This window comes from Eschrichtius robustus, chromosome 10 (genome assembly GCF_028021215.1).
Source record: "Eschrichtius robustus isolate mEscRob2 chromosome 10, mEscRob2.pri, whole genome shotgun sequence".
NCBI lineage: Eukaryota > Metazoa > Chordata > Mammalia > Artiodactyla > Eschrichtiidae > Eschrichtius > Eschrichtius robustus.
Window position 1 is genome coordinate 102,542,038 of NC_090833.1, and position 22,739 is coordinate 102,564,776.

General features: G+C 42.7%; 1 long non-coding RNA gene across 1 annotated transcript in view; it reads right to left on the bottom strand.

Moving 5' to 3' along the window:
• Positions 1-22,739, bottom strand: part of LOC137769797 (uncharacterized) — a 153,246-nt gene that overhangs the window by 60,526 nt on the left and 69,981 nt on the right. Inside the window, exons 2-3 of the long non-coding RNA XR_011075090.1 lie at positions 19,133-19,220; positions 13,194-13,270 (exon numbers count right to left, since the gene is read on the bottom strand). This is a non-coding gene — a long non-coding RNA (uncharacterized lncRNA). The remainder of the gene's footprint in view (positions 1-13,193; positions 13,271-19,132; positions 19,221-22,739) is intronic.

Consider the following 22,739-nt stretch of genomic DNA (forward strand, 5'->3'; position numbering starts at 1 on the left):
GATGGGAGCCGCTGCAGTCACCTTTCAACCACAGGGGGAGAGCTTGCCTGAGAATGGAGGCAGTGCCAAAGAGAGCCAAGCGATGGAGAGAAATTGAATCATGGTGACATCCATCTCTTGCATCTCAAGACATATCTGATGCCAGACTTAGAACTGTGACTTTTTGGTTATGATGAAGCCAGTTTGAGTTGGATTTCCACCACTTTAAACTAAATGAGACCTAGCTCACATGATAATTGAACTATTGCAACAGGTAACTAAAACTGAGACCCTTGCCAAGAATATGGAACTATTTACCTAAGACTTACCTACTGGTATTTATCACACTCTAAGAATCTCTTATACTTTAATAAAATGTCATGTGCCTTCCTGCTGTGCATGGACTGGAGAGGGCAAGGGAAGGGCATGGAGAATTGTGACACGGGTCTAGCACCTTGTCATTTTGAACCTCACAGGCTCAGCGTGGCATCAGTGAATGTTTCCCAAGTAAAAAAGACCCTTCAGCATAATGGTGACCACAGGCCACCTTTCCAACTGGCCCTGCTGGCAACGGGCAGCATATTATCTCACAGGAGTTCTCACAGAAAGGAAAACGAGTTGTCACGGAGAAACTCCTGATCTACAAGATAGCTTTGGTTTGGATCTCACTCCCCCTAAATGTGTGACCAGGCACAAACCAACAAAAACCCCTGTGGGCCTCGGTTCCTCCCTGTCTACATGGGGGATGGCCCTTCCCTCGCTGCCTCAAGACGTTGACTTGTGAGGCCAACGTGAGGGCACCAGGAGAGTCCTAAAGTGCTGCTTAACTAGGTGGCATTATTAGGAAAACTAGAAATCTCTTCCTGAGGACACACATATCAGCATCAGCTTCTCTTTTAGGTAATAAACAAACAAACAAATGAATCTTTGGTATAATCACAACTAAATTAGAAATGTCGGCATTCCCCAGAACAAGCTATCTATCCAGAGAAGCCAAGAGGCCTCAGATGCACAAAATCATATTTCCCCAGGCATAGGATTAATTAAAACTATCAAGTGTTCTCAGCTTTTTGAAATTAACTTTGAAAGTGTTTGGTGTGAAGGGATAAAGAAAGAGGCTAGGCAGTGGGGGAAGCAGCCCAGGGGTGGGGTGCTGGGAGAGAGACACGCCAGGGCTGTGTGTTTACTTTAGTCTTCTTAGGAGAAAGGGAGAACAAACGGAGATGTGAAAGTGTCTTTAGGAAGGACAGCAAAGATAGGGACAGCTGTCCATTCACCCCTCCCCTCTGTGCAGACCACCTCTTTCTTCCCTGGTGAACAGGGTATCACCACTCAGCACACCTGGGGCAAGGCAGGTGGTGTGGACGGAGGGGTGGGGAGGAGAGTCCTCAGAAGACAGATCCGCCACCCTTCTCTCTCTCCCCTTCTGGGCTTCCTTCTCTTTTTCTTCCTTGTGAATAAACTCATTTCTGAGCTCTTGGACAGATGGTCATGTTATGAGTAGAAGCAGCAGAGAAATGCACCAGGAATCCTGAGTCCAGCTCTTGTTCCCCCACTTATCAGTGGTGTGACCTCAGCTAAGTCACCTGCTGCTTCTTAAGACTCAAATTCTCACCTGTAGGAGTGGAAGGAAGGCTGAGGCATTTCTTCCTCAAGAAGCCCAAGCGAGACATTGGAAGTGAGTCACATAACACATAAAGGATTGCCATAGAGTTCCAGAAGCCCTAAAGATTCTTCCACATTTCACGTTTACTCAAATCACTTTAGGCTGGTGAAGCCCTGGTGGTGATGGAACCCAAGGACTTGGAAGACTCTGGACTAATAACTAACATCCTTCCTTTTGGGGTTCTGTTTTTAGAATGGTAAGGAAATGCATGTTCCTTGCCTCTTGCTGTCACTGTGATACAAACCCTCAAAGCATACCCAATTTCCTTTTACTCTCACTTTGGCAAACTAGAGCTCTTCTCCTGAGCCCACTCACCAGCTGCTTGTCTCTAAGCTCCCTTACATCCCAGAAAGAAGTGCTGTGGGTCTGTAGAACTTCACTTCTCACATCTCCCATCTCCTTCCCCTGAATTTGTACCTCCAAACTTCAAGCATTGTGAGGCTTTGGACTCCACTTTCTGGAACTAAGGGATCTGCTTCTTTATGTACTAAGCCCCTACTTACCTTCCCAGCCATATTAGAGGTCTACCCAACATTCGATGTCTTTCCCTCTCCTTCTTAACAGAAGTCAGGGTTTGTTCAGCTTTCCTACTCTCCTCCATTCAGCCAGGTGATTCAGAGAACACCCCTGTCACCTTCTCCAGGCACAAAGGGTTTGTCTTGATTAGTCTAAGCCAATCATGGTGGTGCGATTCCCCTTTCCAATAGTTGAGCCATGGACATGTCAATTCGGGCCAGCAAGAGATGGAGGGATGTTTGTCGAGGACTTCTGGGAAAAGTTTCCTCATTTTGCAAAAAAAAAAAAGAAGACATAAGGAAAGAAGCCATTTGCTGCCCTTGGAAGTCTTCAGGTATGAATATAGTGCCCAGCCATGAGGGCAGCTAGACAAGGACAAGCTCTTGTGCTGAGGATGGCAGAGCAGGAGAAAGTGTGCAGAGACATTGACACCACTGAGCTGCAGGATTAGCCAGCCCGTGAGCCACTCTGCCTGAGTGATTACCTGAGATAATCGTATCATTGTTTAAGTCCCCTGGAGTTGGGATATCCTCTTACTTGCAGCCTGAAGTGCTCCACATATGCACCAACTCCCACCATTTTCCCAGGTGGAGTGTCCTCAGCCCCCAGTTGTAGGCTCATCAATCTGGGGGAGGAGTTTGCTGACACCACATCAGACGGGCTGCCATAGGTGTGCAGATGCTGCTGGGGAGAGGAGGGGACACAGCCTCCCATGGGAGGCCCAACATCCAGTGGAGAGCCAAAGCCAACGTAGTCTCTTCAATTGTTTTCAATCTCTTCCCATCCTGGTCAAGCTGCTCTTGCTTGGACTAGTTCAACTATGTTTCTAGCTACTTCTCCTCCTATGAGCTTGGCCCAGCTGAGCTCTGTTAATTTAATTGCCATGAGAGAGAACCAAGGTCTATGTGTCACCACAGCCCATCTGCTGCTTAATAGCTCCCCACTGTATATGGGATAAAGTTCAAGCTTCTTTGCAGGCTAAAGAACGTCACCAGGTCTAGCTCCAGACCTCATTTCTGGTCTCATCTCCCACGACTGTGCCTTCGCTTACCCTCTATGCTCAACTTGACTGTAGTCCCTACGCTGTCCCAGGCCTCCATACTCTTTCCCACACAACATCCTGTGCCCAGAATGCTGTTTCTTCCTTCTGCACCTGGCTGATAATACTGATGATTCTTCCAGATTCAGCTCAGGCCTCATTTCCTCCTAGAAGACTTCCCTGAACCTCTAGGATATTCCAGACCCCTTCTGGGCTTCCATCATACCCTGTGCATATCTACAGCATGGCATTTACCACGTAATATTAAACATTTCTGTTTGAGTTAGTCTCCCCCGCCAGATTTTAAGCTCCTTAAAATAAGACAGGAACTGTTACTTATTCGTTTCTGCACACCTATAACCTGACATAGTACTTGGAACATAGTAGGTCCTCAATAAATAGAGATTGAGCTGAAATTTGAACTTTGCAGTTGTCAAGCACGCACAAATACTTAACATGAGGAAACAAAACAAAACAAAATAAAACAAAACATGCGCCCTGAGGAATGACTAGATAAGAGAACTACATTCTTCACTGCCCCATTTGGGCACACAAAGATTATTGGCAAGAAAGAGAACTGGGCCTAATAATATGACATAGGCCAAGTTAAAGAAAAGGTGTTATCTCAAAGCTTATACTAGTCCTTTGTGATATAGAAATTGGAGGTAGGATAAATCATTCTATGATTTTTTAAAAAAATTAATGTCTTTGTTAATCAATGATAAGGACCAGCCCAGACTGGGCAGAAAAATGTTGAAACAAAGATAACTAGTTTGTTCCGGTTAATAAAGTGGGCGGAGTCTGTGCTTGGGGCTGGTAACCCTGTCAGAGATGCACACACCCTGAGAAAGAGTGAGGGTGGTAGTAGGTTATAGAAAAGTGGCAGGAAGAGCCAAAGAACTTTGGAGGGAAAATTATAATATGCAATTTGGGGGTGTTTCCTATGCTGGGCTGGTCTGCAATCAGTCTCTTGGAGTCAACTCCGAGGCTTTAGTAAGAGCTTCACCCACAAGTGTTCATATCAATGCTGCTCCGTGGGGCCGTGAAGGAAGGAGGTTGGTACCCCAGCCCCCAATTCACTGGGCGACTTAAAGAGCAGCCACACTGGGTAGGACCCAAGTAGAAACTGAGAACACAGCAGGAGCAAAATTCTGGAGTGAAAGCTGACCACGGAAACTTAATCTCCTTCTCTTTAACGTACGCTCACCCCCATGCAAAATACGGGGTTGGGTTTGATGCAAAATATCCAACAGTGCAAGGGATGGAAGCCTCAAATCATTTTATTTACATAACAAAAGAATGGGTGACCCAAGACTAGAGGATTTGGGAATACTTGGCCTGCATATTTAGATACACAAATGATACGTATATAACATATGTATATATGTGTATATATGTATATATAGTTACATAGATTGTACCTTTTATTTTAAAACAAATTAGCAGTTAATTCGTTAACTACCATTTAACTACTATTAAACTTTTTAAAAATAGTTAATATACTTTTTCATCCCTGAGCGAAATAGTAAATCTTCAGCAAAGAAAAGATAATTCAATAAAAACACAAAAAAAGTGCTCTTTTCTTTCTTGACCTGTAAGTACCGAACTTAGAGTGTCATTTAGAATTTTTTTTTTTTTTTTTTTTTACTATCGTCAGCTTTTTTAAGCAGTTAAATTCAGAGTGATAATTTCTGCCAGTACCCCCTGCATTTCACTCCTGCAAAGTCACAAGTTTTCACATGTACCTTACTTGGCCCATGGAATGAATTATGTGTGTGTGTGTGTGTGTTTTCCTTCTGGAAAATCTAAGAAATATGCTCTTCAGCCACCTCTCTTCTTCTTTGCTTTACCGCTCTCAGTCCCTCAGGAACAGCTGATGGCTGTCTCTGCCTGCATCTCTTTTTCTGCCCAGTCCTGCCAGGATCAGGAAGCACTTGTAATCCAAGTCAACGGGACCTTACTGAACAGAGGTGAGGTACCCAGTCTTCAGCCCCTGCCTGATGCCCTGAAACCTGTCCTACAGCCATGAGCCCACGTGCCAAGTGCCAGGGGAGAACGCTCTGTTCTTTAAATCCACAGATTCCTCAATGCATATCATTCCCAACCCTTTCATTGCAAAAGGTTGCATTTCTGCCTCTCTTTCCCTAGTTAGCAATTTTACTTCCCACCACCACCAGTGATGTGCAAGATCCCCAGCTTCTTACTTGGGATCTTGGTGCCCTCAATTCTGGAGAGTACTCGAGTTGTTTGTGGTTTCCTATGTTCCCTGCCAATTTATGCCGTTGCCGGGCATCCCAGACATTAGATAAGCTGGATTCCACCCTGTGTACATCGGATCCCGTTGAATGGAGCCAGAACTCAGCATGCTGGTTATGGCAGCCACTGGGCCTCCCCCTGCCCAGTTGCCCTCCACCCAGGGCTCCAGGCTCAGCAGCCAGCCTGGCTCCTCTGCTGCAGCTGACCCTGCGGACCCCTCCCAGCATGGATGAGCTCTGCCTGCACTTGCCCTCTGGGGCTGAGGGCTTTCCTCCTCTGCCAACTGCAACAACATCCTCAGACGGATGCTGGGAGACAACTGAGCAAACACAGTTTAGCAACTTAGCATTTTTCCGGCCTGACTTTCTTTTTCACCCAGACTGTTATTCAAAAGCAGAGCTTTACCTGTACGCATGGTCTACCTATGCATATACGTGTTAAACGGATTTCTTCTCCACTCATCCCTGTGGCTTCATTTATCCAAATATGACCTAGGCCTTAAAACTCACATCATGAGTTGCTTCCCTTCTAAAGACTTTCCTGAAGATTTCAAACTCTTTGACAGTTTTAAACTCTTCATTTCTTGGGGTGACTATTGGTAACACAGTTTAAACCTTAATTTCACCATAAACTTTCCTGCATTTCCTCAGACCTTTTATATAAATACAGTATGTGTGTGTGTGTGTGTGTGTGTGTGTGTGTGTGTGTGTGTGTGTGTGTATGTTTCCAACCAAGACTAAAAGCTCTCTGAATGCAGGGTTATGCCTTACTTTCTTGTTTCCTCTTCCCAGTGTAATATTCTTTATTGCCAAAGAAGGAAGGGCTTTGACTCAGAAGAATTAAGTGTGAACTTTTTTCACTGGGCATACATCAAAATGTCCAGGTAGATGGGCTATGGGACCAAAAGGGCTGACGAATAGACCTAAGGAAAGCAGAGGAGCATAACAGAAGCTCTAGGAGTATCATCATTACCTTCTGTTAGCCGTGGCCCTGAATCTCAGATCATATAATCCAGAGCCCAAGAAGTCTTGCCAGCCCATGATGGCTGCACTCTCCCAGAGATGACTCAATGCCAAAAGCCCATCAATTCCAAGCCCCAGTTCAAGCCCCCAACCCATCATTAAGTTATCTTCACTGCAAATCAGGCAAGGATTGGAGCCAATGTGTCTCTTGTTGGGTAGAAAACAGATGGCTGGACCAGAGAAAGCTGACGGAAGGAATCGCAAAACAAGTATCAATCAACCCAAGCAGCTCGCATTAGCAAACAGGCGCCTCGCAGCTCTGGGGCAGGGCTCTCTGGTGGTGCTTTTAGCGGCTTTCCTAATTAAGGATGAGATGTGGAGCTCATCAGCCACCATAAGTCCCTGTTAGAAGCGGCAGGTGCCTCTGAGAGCCCCCCTTCTACCATGACTTCCCGGTTGTGCTCAAGAGGGGCATACTGTGTCAGCCAAGGAGCTGTGGACAGAAATGGAACAGGGGAGGAATTTAAAGGGACATCAACCCTGGAAACAAGACCCTCTTGTCTTTTTGTCTTGTGTCTCCAAGTCCAGCACTTCCATTGGTGAGTGCAACTTGGTGTCCACTGTGTGTTTTGTCGCTCTTCCCAGATGCAAATTCTTTTAGGAAAAAGGCCTCCTTTCACAGTTTTGGTGATTCCCATAGCACTTAGCACAGTGCTAGAAACACTGAAGAATGATTCATTGAAATATGGCCAGCGTGATCCATTGAGTTTTATTTAGATTCCTAAATGTTCCGTCTTCTAGAGAATTTTCTGTGTCCCACTTATCCGTCCCTTATCCTCTTCTACTTTTAATAATTTATGTGTATTTCTATTGTTTCCCCTACATTTGTAAAGTCCTTCAGGGAGGCTATGAGGACTTCTGCTTTACTCTGGATCCTTCTGTATCTCCCTAGTAGCTGAAACAGGACCAAGCAAATCACAGGTTCTCCGTTCATGCTTGCTGATCTGAATCGATGTTTAGGGCTGAATGTAGCCATGGGTTACACTCATGATTCTCCGAGGCCTTGGGTCCTCTCTTACCACTTGTTCTATTTCAGATCTATAGCAGGTAATGTGTAAGGCACGCCAACACCGCGACTGACTCCATCCCCGCTCCCTTCAGTACGAGTCTTTGTGTTCCGCATTTTGTCCGGAGGAGCCAATGGTCCTCAGTCAAACTCGGAATAGTCTTTTAACCCAGAGTACTGACTCCCGACTCTTAAGCATCTCATTTGTGTCATCCTTATGTGCTGATCAAGTTTGTGTTATTAAACTAGATGAAATCTATAACATGTCCAGCATTGTCTGGCACATGGTAGAAACTTAACTTGTAGTCTCTATTTTAAACTACATTTACATATTTTGTTATAAGCATTAAAAGACTTTTTATTTATTTTATTATTATAAGATTTATATTTGCCTGTGGCCTTTAGCATAGGTTTCCAGAGCTGAAAAGGAAAAAGGCAGATACTTTTTGTAAAATAGATGAAACACGGCTATGACCTCACAGATTTCCTGCTAAAAGTATTTGGATTTTAGAGTGCGTGAGTGACGAGAATGAGCACAGATCACAGATAGAGCCAAATATATTGTCTTCAAGGTCATTCTGGATGATTCACACACTCTGTTGTTGTTATCTCTTGCAAAGCATCATGGTACCAACTTTTGGACAGCAAGGAAAACTTGACAAGCAGATATGATAAATCTGAAGAGAGGCAGCTGGGAGCAGGATCCCAGAGCAACAACCTTAAGGTGAAACTTCATGGATGCTCTCGGGAAGTGAAACAGACAAGGGTGTAGAAATCCAAAAGTTAGTGAGGACAGATCAGGGACAAGTCACAGTAACCAGAAAGTCAAGGAAAGCCAAGCTTTAATTCTGCCAACCAGACTTTCTTTCCCCTCAAAAAAAAAAAAAAAAAAGAGATGTGGTTCTAAGATAAGGTTTGTGTATACTGCTGGATATTTCACCTATCATGCTGGGAGCAGAATCCAGGATGCACTCAGGAAAATTATGGGACTGTTGAGAAAGTCAGAAGACCAGTTCTATCCCCTGATTCACCTGCTCTGATTCTGAAGTTTCATGTTGGTTGTCCCTTAGAGCCTGTGGGTAGACAGGCTTTGCTGGAAAGGGAGACTGTATAATATATAAATAACACGTCTAAAGTAGATTTGCAAGGGTTTAGAAAAAGCCATGAAAGACAGAGCCATAGAGAGTTCTTAAAGCAAAGATAGGGAAGATCCAGGTTAGGTATTGCCTAGGCTGAATGGCCCAGTGGTCTCAAAGGGTGCTTCCCTTTATGATTCTACAAAGCCACCTCACTGGTTCACTAAGGAAGATAAACCCAGTGGAGATCCTCAATAGACCAGGGCTCAGGAATGTAGCGGGGAGAAAATCAAAGCCGTCCAAAGGCATTGGGAAAGGCAGGGATGTTCTTAAGGTCTGATTGGGCCTGTGTTCTCTGCCTCCACCTGACAGGCTTGACTTCAAATTAATTAAAAAGTCAAATCCAACTGTCATCCCAGTATCTGCTGAAGGAGCAAGCTGTTCAGAAAACACCTTGCGTCTGCATAATAATTTTATGCTTTTCCAAGTGCTTCAGCATCCATTGGCTCATTTGCACTTCATGACAACTCGACAAAATAGGCAGGGCAAGAATTGCTGAGGAGGCCATAAGGGATACTGGAGCCAGACTGCCTGAGTTCAAAGCCCAGTCCTGCCTCTTCCCAGCTGGTGACCTTGGGCAAGGGGTTAACTTCTCTCTGCCTCTACTTCCTCCTTTGTAAAATGGGCACAATATAGTACCCACACTGTTGGTTTATTGTTAGGAACAAATGAATTGACACGTATGAAACGGTTATAAGCCTGTTTGAGAGTAAGAACTGAAAAAATATTAGCTTTCAGTATGATTGGTCCTACTTTTTAGATATATCCTGGATCCAGCAGAACCCTAGATCTTCCAGCAGACACAGAGAGACCAATGCATCAGGAAAGGCTTTGCATGCTGCAAAGCACTATGTACTGCAGGGAACAGTATTCCTCCTATGCCCTCCCAAGAGAGATGGATCTGATGTGGTCACCCTGGCCAGATTCTGCTCTCAGAGTTTCTGCAGAGGACAAGCATATATTGGGCCATCTCAGAAAGGAAACTGATAGCCGTGCTTTTCCCAAAGTCCTCTGCAACCTCCAGCTCCTGCGAGGACCAGCCCAGCCTCCAGTAAAGGACAGTGAAGCAGAGACTCACAGGTAACAACAGCCCAGAGCGGGTGGGGTGTCTCTCCAGCCCCCAGAAAGATGCGCCAGAACCCAGCAAGCATTCTGAGAAGCAGACCCATCAGCCAGTCCTCCCTGACAGTTAAAAAATTTCTCCAGCCTTGGAGCATGTCACAACCTATCAAGGATCAGTCTGATGTTTACAGCCCAGGATGAGGCACAGGGCTGATGTGAAACAAGACAGCCGCAATGATGCCCGAAGCTTCCACAGAGGCACGAGCCGGGGCTATGAGAGAATGAGAGGAGGGAGGGCGGGCCCTCCTTGAGTTGTCGTAAATCCCCACCACATTATTTTTTAGGAAACGACGCTGAAAGGGAAACAGAGCGCAAACTGGTAATGTCAGATTTTAACCAAACCGTCAGGCACACACAGGGAACCTTCCAGGACGGCAGCGGACTGAATCCCCAAGTATGACAAGGTGGAGGGGCACAGCCTTCTCAGGAGGTGGCTCTAACTCCCCTCTGCAGGACCCCCTTGGGGTCAGGGAACAAGATGGACAGGCTCTCAATCCTCCTCCATCGTCTCGGGACGAGACGGGAGCAGAGGTTCCTGTGAGTAAAGGGGTGGCGAGAGGACAGGGGAAGTGTCATTTTTAGAGTCAATTCAAAGACTCATGGGGCCAAAGGGAACCTGAAAGCAGGGCAGCTGTGACCTGGATGAATGACCGAGGTCGGATGGTACTGTTCCCAATCTCCTCACCAACGTCAGCCTGGGGTAGAGAGAAGAGAAGGGAGTCGGGGAGACGGAAAAATCAGGACCAGGGAGTGAGGGGTGGCAGCAGGAGGTTCACTGCTATCAGAGTCTGGTCTACTGCTTTCCATCCTGCCACCCCCAGCCCATAAACACACAGCCTGAGGCAAAGCCAGGAGATGGAACTGAGATCAGGGTAGAAGAGATGGAGCGGGGCTGGGTGATTCACGTGGGGTGGCCTCCGGGGGACTCGGAGGAGGAAGAGGGCCCCCACAGAGGGGGCTTTTCCTGAGTGGGCCGTCTCCTCCCACACACTGCCACGTGCCCTCGGAGGTGGTGGTCCTGACAGCTGGGTGAACTCATGGGGAAAAACAATCCAGTCAAACCTTCAGTAAACTGACAAATCGAGCAGTAAATCTCCTCTGTTCACTTTTGGGGCAACAAGACACATGGTCCCTGGCAGCAGCACAGGAAGAAACCCACAAAGATGGTGCCATGGCCCTTGCCCCACACAACCTACCCAGACGTAGAGTCTTCAGGCCTGGGCAGATGTCCGCATCCCCTCCGCTCACTCCCCACCCTTGTCACACAATCAGACACACGCCAAAACATGCAAAATGTGAGAGGATGGCCCCAGTCCTCACATGCACACAGAGCACGCTCTGATCCTGGGCCCCATATCCCATGAGGTCCCACGTGGGCAGTGATGAGGGTAGGGTGACCAGATAAACACAGGAGGAGGACCAGTTAAAGTAGAATTTCAGAGAGACCGCAAAGGAATTTTAGTGTAAGTATGCCCTATTGCATGGAATATACTTATACTATAAAAAGGATTCATTGTTTATCTGAAATTCCAACTTAACTGGGAATCTTACATTTTGATTTGCTGAATTCGGGAGCCCCTAGGAAGATGACAGGTAGACGTAAGGGCCTTGGGGGTGGACAGGGGAGGGGAGGGCAGGGAGAAATAGGCCACCTACAGCTCCCTTTGTGAAAAAGAACAAAGAACAACTTAAACACTTTAGTTTGTTGCTAAAATGTAAAGGTGGGCAAGCCAGGTGAAGGTTTGGGGAGGTGGCCTCCATGGAGCACCTCTTCCCATGGTGACTCAGCAGGACACCCCCGTGGGGCAGGGACTGCTAAAACAGGATAGCACCAACCTGCCTCTATATATTTGTTTTATTTTAATACTCAACATATTGATATTCAAATCATTTAATACTCAAAATACTCTACCAAATGGTATCATAATTTCCATTTTACAGAGGTTCAGAAAAGTTAAGCGGTTTGCCCAAAGTCACATAACTTTAAATGACAGCTCCAGGATGATAAGCCAGGCCTGACCAGATGCCCAGCCTCCCGTCTCTCTACCGCCCCGTGCCCAGGCACCCCATGACCCGTCAGCTTCCTCCCAGGACCATCCTGAGTGCTGTCTAGTAGAACTTTCTGCAATGACAGAAATACTCCATAGCAGCACTCTCCCATGCAGGACCCCCGAGCCCCGCACTGCAACTGAGCACTTGTTGTGAAGGTAGCTGGTGAGACTGAAAACCAAGTTCTTCATTCAATTTTCATTTCATTTCTGTCTCTTAGGCTGCCCTCCAGGCCTGGATCTGGCGTTTCTTGGATGTAGCAGTGATTCCAAAAACACAAAATGCTCAGAGTCACAGGGTCCCTTGGAAATCATTCTCATCCATCTCATTTCCAAGATGGAGAATCTGAGGGCCAGAGAGCGCAGGGGAGCCAGAGGCCCTGGTGTTGTTAGTGACAGAGCTAGTACTGGAGAGGAGGGCTGAGGACTGGAAAGGCAAAACTCAGCGGTCCCCAGCACATGCTGGACAGCCCTAGATGTCCCCCACACCTGGCCCCAAACCCCACCTCGGAACAGCCACTGTTGTAAGAAGGGATGTAGAGGAAGCTGCATCCTTGAAGTCGGCAGTAATGAGTCTATCTGATGAATGCAGGGAATTTGCGAGACAAAGGGAAAGCTGGCAACATTAGCACAAAACCTTGCTGAGTGAGCTGCCCCCATTACCTTGGAATTTTAATTACATCGGCCCTTAATATCCACACACCCAAGTAATTATAGCTTCCCACTGCAATCGGATATTAACTTTTTATTGCACCCTCTGAGAGCAGTGTGGAGAGACAACCACAGCATCAGGGAAGTCCAAGGTTGTCCCAAGAAGGTCACAGGGACCTGCCTTCGGGACAACCCAGCCTAATCAACCCACACCACCTAGGACCACCACTTACTCTTGTTCCCATTGTGTCCGGCACAAGAGCATCCCACCAAGGGCTGAGGGTGCTGAAATGCAGCCCAGGCTCACTCCTTAAGCTCTGCACCACAAAGCAGGTCTGTCTGATCATTCAGAGGCTCCCGACACCCAGTGCACACATCCCAGAGGTCTGGGTGCAACCAGACCCTCGGGCTCTCAGCCGGATGGAAAATGGACCGTTATCTTGAACGTGACTGTGGTGTAAGGGAAAGACCTGCAGCTAGTCCTGGTTTTGGCACCTGTGCATAGAGTAACCTTGGACCAGTCACTTACCCCCGCCCCCACCGAAGTTCAGTTTCTTTAGCCATAAAATGACAAAGAATACCTGTTCTGCCATCCTCATAAGGGTGCTGTACAAATCAAATGAGGTCAAATCTTTGCAAGTGCTTTCTACTCTCTACATCCCACACGACGGTCAGGCTTTATTAATTACTTGGCTGGTTCTCACCCTTAGGGGACTTTGGGAGGCTGAGGTGCACCTTGCCCGGGTACTCACAGGCTGTCACACACTTGTCCTCAGCACACTGCAGCTCTCCATATCCGCTGGGTCCTGGGAACTCGCAGGAGCCACTGCTGTTGGGGAAAATATACATTTCTATGATAATTCTTTCGACTTTGAAAGCATTTGTGCATACATCGTCTCATTTGAACTTCACAACCATTCAGTGATTTGTAGGGAAGGCACTATCCTCACTTTGCAGAAAAGAAAACAAACTCAGGGGAGTGAAATGACTGCTTGAATTGCATAAACGCGAGTTTGTACGTCTGCAAGCAACACAGCTGGGAGCGGAACTTTGTCCCCCCCAGTCACGGTATTCATGAGATTTCAGGTCCAATAGACACTCAGACATCAAATACTTGTTGAATAATGAAAAACATGAATAAGTGGATAAATAAACAAACATCTCAAAGTCAACTCTAAACAGCACCAAATGGGGTCCACATAGCAGGAGGACTGGCATGTGTTGAGACCCATTTAACAAGTCAAGGTCAGCCTGTGCTTCCGAATCCTGCCCAGCCTCTCTTCTGATCCTTCACCAAAGATGTAAGTGGTTACATTTGTTTCACAGATTTGGAAAACTCAAGCTCCAAACTCTGAGAGGCAAAGTGAAAAGATCAGTTTGAACAGCAAATCAGTGGGCAAACTCAAATGCAACCCCACTTCCAAGCGGCCAGAACAGGCTTTGAGGCACCAACTACTCAGCCTCAGCTTGGGGTCTCTACAAAGATTTCTCAACTCTGGATAAATAAGTGACGCTTTCATATCCCTGAGCAGGATGAAAATTGCCCAGTAAAAACATCTGCAGACCTCCAAACAGATCATATTAAAATCTACCAACAGGGTCTCAGTTGGGAAGTGGAGGTGAAAAAAACGCCCAAGCCAGAGTGTTTGTAATGTATTTTCCCTAGAGGACTCGGTACAGAGATAGTTTTAATTAGCAGTGCATTTCATTTAAGCTTAACAGGCAAGTTATTGTACATTCAATAAATACCAGTTAGTTATTAAGAGCATAGTTACTTCTGACTTAACAACTACAGCAGGTTAGAGACACAGATTTCTGTGAAACCACAAGCTGGTGCATTTGTTTGGAATAATCAATTATTCTTTACTCAAGATATAATAATTGCTTTATTGAATCTGGAGAAGCTCTTTTCTTGGTAATTTATGTCAAACAAATTTCCCCAGTTAGTTACTCTCTCCTTTTTGCCCAAAGAAGAAAGAAGACAGAGCAGGGAAAATAGAGATTCTAGAACTCAGATCCTTGACTCAGGGGAACAACTTGGCCTGGGACAGATTCACTGCAGCTTTCCCATCTGGGAGATCTGGACACTAGACCAGGCAGGGAAGACCAGAGAACTGAGTTCCAATAACAAGTAATTGTCTAGTGTAGGTATGTCCCATGCAATATTTGGGAAATACTTAAGTTAAACAAGCATTCATGGTTTATCTGAAGTCCAGATTTAACTAGATATTCTGTTTTGTTTTGTTTTGTTTTGTTTTCTCAATGCTCAGTCTGTCAACTGTAGCCTTGATGGGCCATGATTGTACTGAGCAATATGTAAAAGTCACTGTGGATACCACTCTGACCCTCACCCTCACTCAGGTTCTCCATCTGTGAGATGCTTGAGGTGAGTAATATGAGCTGGACAAACTGACACTTGTGGGAGGAGTCCCCCAGCTCCCTTAAATAGAGGCCCTGCTCAGCAGTGGCCTCCACCGTGTTCTCACACTCTCTCTCCTGTTCAGTCTCCACTGTGGGTCACTGATCACATGGTCACGGAGCCATGAGGCCATCTTCCAATGAACTAATGAGGAAACTGAGGCCCAGGGAAGCAAAGTGACTTGAGCAAGGTCACAGAGCCACTTGGTGGCAGAAGGTTGGTTTTATGGTCATCGTTCATCATCATCATCATCACCATGGTCATCATCCTCATTTTCTATGATTAGAAATAGTATCTATTGAGTGTTAGTCATGTATCAGGCCCTTTGCTCAGAAAATCCTCATAATAGCACTATGAGAAAGATATTCTGTTATGTCTAGTTTTTAGAGCTGGGGTCACAGTCTCAACTCAGAATCCACGAATTCTCTCCCTGACATCCCTTTACTCTTTCCTCTTTGACTTTTTTCTCTCTTTGACTCTTCTATCCTCATCTAGAAATAAATCTATAGGATCAAACACTTACTAAAGCCCAACAGAGCCAAACACTCTAGTGGACAGGTAGAAAATAAGACAAAATGAGAAAGACTAAGGAGCTGACAGCGCAGCCCAGGGACACCCACTGCCTGGATTTGAATCTTAACATGAATACTCACATGCTGGCAAACATGGGCAAATTTGTAACCTTTCTGTGCTTTCCTTTCCTAATCTGTAAAATGGGGATGGTAAATGTTTATCAGTAGTGCCTGGCACATAGTAAGCACTGTATAAATATTTATTCTTGCTGCTAGTAAAATAGGGTGTATGAAATCTGAGAATTGAGCAAGTCTCAGAGACAACAGAGCCCAGAGAACCAGAAGATAGAGCCAAGTCGTGCTCTGTGGATAGTAAGTGCCTATCCTTCCTCTGCTTCTCTTGAGGTCATTGAGAAAATAGACCAAGTCAGCAAGAGATATTTCCATACATTGCCTATTAAACCTCCAATCCCATGCATGACTTAGGCCAATTAACATGACAGTTAAGTTCTAGGATTTTTAAGAGTTCTACTTTCAAGTATTTTCTTACATGATGAACATAAATCATGTAAAAGTATTCAAAATTTCAACATTGATAAATCCAGATTATTTCTTTCAGCCTCTCTTCCCCAACCAGAGAAAGTGCATCAAACTGTTGACAGTGCTCCCCAAGACCCAACTGCCAAAAACATTAGAAAATATGGTGGCCACACATGTATGTAACCATACCATTACCTGCAGAAACACTAGGTCACATTAAGATATAAACTCATTTTAGGTCTGACATTAAATTGTAGCTACAGAAACAAATGGCCTGATCTGTATTTATTTAGTTAGTTAATTATATCAGACTTTGTTCCCAAATGATTGAAAGGCATCTTCCAAAAATACACAGAGTACATGATGTATATTATTGGCCATCATAAAAGTAATTTGAATTCCCTGAAGTGTAATTAAAAATAAGTAGGAAAACTTAAGACCAATTATCAAAGGGAAAAATTAAAAATAAAAACTATCACAGAAGTAACAAATTATCAAAAAGTTTCAATGATCAGGTGACTTTAGTGGTGAATACTATTAGTCTTATACAAATTGATCCAGAGCATAGGCAAAGACTAAAAGCTAACTGACTCATTTTATAATGCTGGATTATGCTTTATACCAAAAATAAAAAGGATGGGCCAAAATAGGAAACTATAAACTAATTTCATTTATGAATACAGATGCTGAATCCCTAAGGAGAATACTAGCGTATGGAATTCAATAGTACATTTAAGAATGATCAACTGTTACCAAGAATGACTCATCCTAGGAAGACCAGGAGAGCTTATTAATAGGAAGCCTATGAATATGTAATATCACATCAGTATGTTCAATTAGAAAAGCTTAAAATAATCTCAATGACTGCCCAAAAGTTTTTGAATAACAGTTTTGGCTAGAAACATTTAGAAAAATAGAAATGAAAGGGAATTCCTTAACATAATAAAAACTATCAAGCTTGAACTACCTGCCTTCAACATACTGGCTTCAAGATGGGTGTATCAGTTATCTATTGCCATAATAATGCTATGTAACAAGCCAACCCAAATCTCAGTGATTTAAGACAACCAGAATTTATTTAGCTCATAAGTTTGAAGTCCTGCTGAGTGGTTCTTCTGGTCTTGGCTGGACTCACTTTCATAAAGAGAGCTGGCTGGTTTGTGAGTGATCCTGTATGGTTTCAACCGGGATAACTGGTGTAACTCAGCTGTGCTACAAGGGTCTCATCTTCTACCTCGGTACACCTGGCATATCTTTTTCACAAATATGGAAGATGCAACAGTGACAAACCACACTTTTAAAGCGTCTGTGTGCTCTATGTTTGCTCACATCCCATTGGCCAAGTTCAGGGTCAGGGTAGAAGTGCACCCCACAGTTACATGGCCAAAGGCATAGTTACAGGGAGGAATGAAGAACTGGGGCCGTTTGTCATTCCACAACGTTAGGCTTCTCAGAAGATCAGCTCTACTGAGTGATAATAGAAGTCACATCAAAAATTTTACTTTTACATAAAAAAATATTTAATGATCAAGTAAGTCTGTGATGCACTGGGTGTAGTAATAAATAATGTTAAACAGGGTTCTTTACAACAGAGCTTTTCAAGCTTTCCTGAATGTGTCATGAAAATTTCCAAGTGAAGTTCATAACCCTTCCCAAACCAGTTTGAACATAGAACTCCTTTTTTTCACAGAGCATCTGGAGGATCAAGTGCTTATAGGACACACTTTGGGAAAAGAAGAAGATATAACAGTGAAGTCTCACCTCATACCAGTCAGAATGGCCATCAAAAAGTCTACAAATAATAAATGCTGGAGAGGGTGTGGAGAAAAGGGAACCCTCTTACACTGTTGGTGGGAATGTAAATTGGTGCATCTACTATGGAGAACAGTATGAAAGTTTCTTAAAAACTAAAAACAGAGCTACCACATGATCTAGCAATCCCACTCCTGGGCAGACATCTAGGCAAAACTCTAATTCAAAAAGATACATGCACCTCAATTATCATAGAAGCACTATTTACAATAGCCAAGACATGGAAGCAACATAAACGTCCATCAACAGATGAATGGATAAAGAAGATGTGGTACATATATACAATGGAATACTACTCAGCCATAAAAAAGAATGAAATAATGCCTTTGCAGCAATATGGATGGACCTAGAGATTATCATACTAAGTGAAGTAAGTCAGAAAGAGAAAGACAAATACCATATGATATCACTTATATGTGGAATCTAAAAAAATAATACAAATGAACTTTTTTTTTACAAAACAGAAATAGACTCACAGACATAGAAAACAAACTTATGGTTACCAAAGGGGAAGTGGGGAAGAGATAAATTAGGAATTTTGGATTAACAGATACACACTACTATATATAAATTAGATAATCAGCAAGGACCTACCATATTCAGTATCTTGTAATAACCTATAATGGAAAAGAATCTGAAAAAGAATATATATATATATATATATATATATATATATATATATATATATATATATATATATATATATATATATATATAAAAAACTGAATCACTTTACTGTACACCTGAAAAATTGTATATCAACTATACTTCAATAAAAAAAGAAGATATAAAATTTTTAAGTGGCATTCACATAGCAAAACAAAAATATTAAAATAATAAAACAGCACAATACATCCAGAAATAATTCCAATAATAAATCTGCAGGATTTATATTAAGAAAACAACAAAACTTTACTGAGAGATATAAAATAAAGATTTGTTTACATGGAGACACATCATCTTTCTGAAAGAAAAGAATCAATATTGTAAAGAAGGCAATTCTTTCTAAATTGATTTATAGATTTAACATAACCCCAAAGAAAATCTCAATGAGATAATAATACCCAATTGTTGGCAAGAATACAGTGGAAGCAGACATTTCATTTGCTGGTGGGAATTTAAATTTGTTCAATCTTTTAAAAAAAACAATTTAGAGCCTTAAAATTGCTCATAACTATTGACCCAGATCTAGAAAGATACCCTAAGGAAATGATCAAATGTGAACAAAAAATGCGTTTGCACAAATTTTCATTGCAATACTACTTAAAGAAAACAAAAAATTGGCAATAACCTAGATATTCAACAATAGGAGAATCACTAAAGAGATTTTCAGGATTTTATATCAGTGAAAATTACGTATGATTAAAACCCATGATTTCAAAATCTAATTGGATATGAAAATACTTACAAGGTAACTTGTTGGGGGGAAAAGTAGGATACTACGATGTATTGCAGTAAGATTCCAACTGGATTATCCGTATCCACATCGAATGAAACTGAGGGAATAAAACAAAATGTTAGCATTTCAGGATTTAATTTCTTTTGATTTTCTATATTTCCTAATTTTTATAAAATAAACATGTAGTATATTTATATTTTTAAAACTTATCCCAGTAAGTGCTTTCAGAATGAGAAAATTTTTAAAGATCATTAAAAACAGTAAATGAAATCAGCCAAGATAATGTTGCAAAAGGAAAATTATTGAGGTGTGTGTGTGTGTAGGGGGGTGCTGTGCAAAACTGGCAGGATTTATCTTACTAAATAGGATGCAAATTATAAAATACTGTGGTAATAATTCAAGAGTTGACATACCAATGAGCAAAAGTCCCCAAAACAGTATATAAATATATAAGTTAAATGATAATAGTACCATAATTTATAAAGATGTACTATTCAATAAATGGATTTAGGAAAATTTACCATTTGGAGGAGGAAACACCCTACATAGGTCAAATATATTTTAAAAGGCTTAAAGAGTTAAATTTAAGACAATGAGACTATTAAAATATAGAATAACAATTTAGTCAACAAATTGAACTTAGAAAGGATAAAACTTTTAAAGCATAATCCATGGAATAAATTATTAAAGAAAAGAGTGAATGATTTTACTATTTAATGATTAAAAGATTCTAAACTTCAAGACGATCAAATAGAAAATTAGAAAGCATCAAAACCTAAAGGAAATGTTTGCAACAAATACAACTGGCAAAGGTTTAATGTCCTTTACGTATGAAGGACACCTACAGATGGATCCTAGATGGGAAACAGTATCCTGCACAGCTGACTCTACAAGGAGGCAGATGTGGGTGAGTCCACCACTTCCCTGATGTGTAATCTCTCCAACCCTCAGTTTTCTCACTTGTCAAACTGAGCATAACCATCCAAGAGAGCCATTTTGTGGATTAAATGAGATGAAGGATATAAACTGCTTTGAGTGCTCAATAAATGTCAACTCGAAGAATTTTTATTCATTCGATAAATATCTATCTGGTATCTACTATGAGTGGATGTTGTGTTAGGCACTAGGGATGAAAATGTGCACAAGACAAAGGATTTTACACACATAAACAGACACACAAACAGGCAAGGATCACATAATGTGATATTTTACAATGGGATGGGGACGGGGTGACATGGAATAAGTAAGTTGGTTCATCCAATCTACAGGGGGCATAGAGGCCTCCTAGAGGTGATGGTTTTAAGTACAGTTCTAAAGAATAAAATGTTAGGCAGGCAAAGGGAATAGAAGGGCAATTGAGGGCGAGGGGAAAACATGTGTGAATGCTGGGAGATGAAACAGTGTGGAAATAATACTTCGACCATGGAAGTGGTCACCACTGCATGAAGGCAAAGCTTAAGGTAGAACTGGAAAAAGAGGAAGCTGGGGGAGTTACTGGGGCTTCAGGGGCTGGGTTAGGGAGTTGGGACTTTCACACTGAGGGTGACAAGAAGCCCTGAAAGGGTTTTAAGTAGGGGTGTGACGTGCACAGATTTATACTCTGAAATGACTGCACTAGCTGCAGTGTGGAGAATGGGTTGGAAAGAGTCAAGGTCAGAGGTGGAGGGTCCAGTTAGGAGAATGTATTGCCAGAGAAAGACCATGTGGCTGAGCCAAGACAGAGGCAGTGAAGATGAAGTGATGTAGACAGATTGGAGGGAGGGATATTTAGGATGTAGAATAAACAGATGTGACTGATTGACTGTAGAAAATGAGTGGCAGCCGTTTGTCAAGGATGACACTCAGAAATCTGAAGGCTTTCAGAACACGAGTATGACAATAATCAAAAATAGCAAAGGTCAGAAGGAAATAGTTCAGAAAAAAATACAAATGGAAGCAGGAAAATAGACATATGAGAAATATTCAATATTAGCTATAATTACAGAAATGCAAATTTTAAAAGAATATAATTTATCACCTATCAAATTGTATGTATTAAATTTTTACTCAGCAAAAAAAAGTTAGTTTAAGGCATATGTGTAGTGTGTATGTTACCTGGACATATTGGTAAAGGAGTGGGCATTTATTGTTCTATGTTTCTTCTACTTGATGGGTTCACCTAACAAGTCTTGATCGATTGATTACCCACTATAGACAGGTACTATGATAATGCCCAGGATGCAAAGTCAAATAAGAACCTCTCCTTCCCCTCAGTACAGTGCAGAACAGATGCTGTAAGTCCCTGGTTACAGGGTGGTATCATTGAGCAGTTATTAGCACCAGATGCTTAGAGGACAAAGGCACACGTGGTGGAAGGGAAGAAATATCAGAAAAGAAGATGCTGGAGCCAAGGTTTTTTGGGTTCTGGAGTAAACATGAAGAAGAAGGATGTTAACCATCCTACTACAGAAACTCATGGAGAGATTTTAAAAAAACAAGTGATTCTGCTAAAATCTCTAGTCCAGGGACTTCTCCAATGGGGCAAATCAAGATTCTGTAGCGTGATGGAGAGGTGGCTTCTTCAGGGAAGGCATACAGGGGTGTACTGCCATCCAGTGGCAAGATGGGAAGTGCAGCCCAATTGTTTTTTTCATTTCTTCCTTCTAAGCCTCGGCTGAGAAGATTTGAGGGCCTTTCATAGGAAGGAAGTGACTTAAAGTAAATCAAAGATGGTGGCTAGGCGAGATGGGCTGACGTTTTGTTTAAACGCCTAAGATACCACCTTTATTACATATGTATTTTTCTAAGAAGTGCTGATGTTTGTAACTAAATGCCTCTCTCCCTTCTCTCCTCTCCCATCCCCACGATTGATGGACACAAAATCTCGTTTAGGTACCAGGAGAGCTGAGTAGACTGGATCGGTCCATGGCACATTCATCCACCTGAGTGGTAGAGTCCAAAATGTATTTCTTTGTGTCTTAAAAAATTTTATTCTTAATATATTATTATATTGTATCCATCACTGTGAATTTCTAACTCTAGCTATTGGTCATGATTTATACCAAATCTTGCAGTAAGATTATTCAATCAGAGAGACCCAGGACTTATTTATTCAACAAATATTTTTTCATGGCAGGTGTTATTTGAAGTCCTAGAGATATGAGCATGAAAAGACCTCTTCTCCTCCTACAGCTCAAGAACAAAAAAGCAAACAACTGAATTTAAAAGTAGGCAAAGCACTTGAATAGACATTTTTCCAAAGAAGATATACAAGCACATGAAAGCACATGGCCAACAAACATATGCTCAACATCACTAAACATCAGGGAAATGCAAATCAAAACCTCAGTGAGATATCATCTCACACCCATTAGGATGGCAACTATCAAAAAAAGAAAAGAGAAAGAAAGAAAATAAAATTTGGCAAGGATGTGGAGAAACTGGAACACTTGCACACTGCTGGTAAGAATGTAAGATGATGCAGCCACTAGGGCAAACAGTATGATGGTTCCTTTAAAAATTAAAAATAGACTTACCAGCAATTACAATTCTGGGTATATTCCCCAAATAATTGAAAACAGGGTCTTGAGGACATATGTGCACAACCATGTTTGTAGTAGCATTATTCACAATAGCC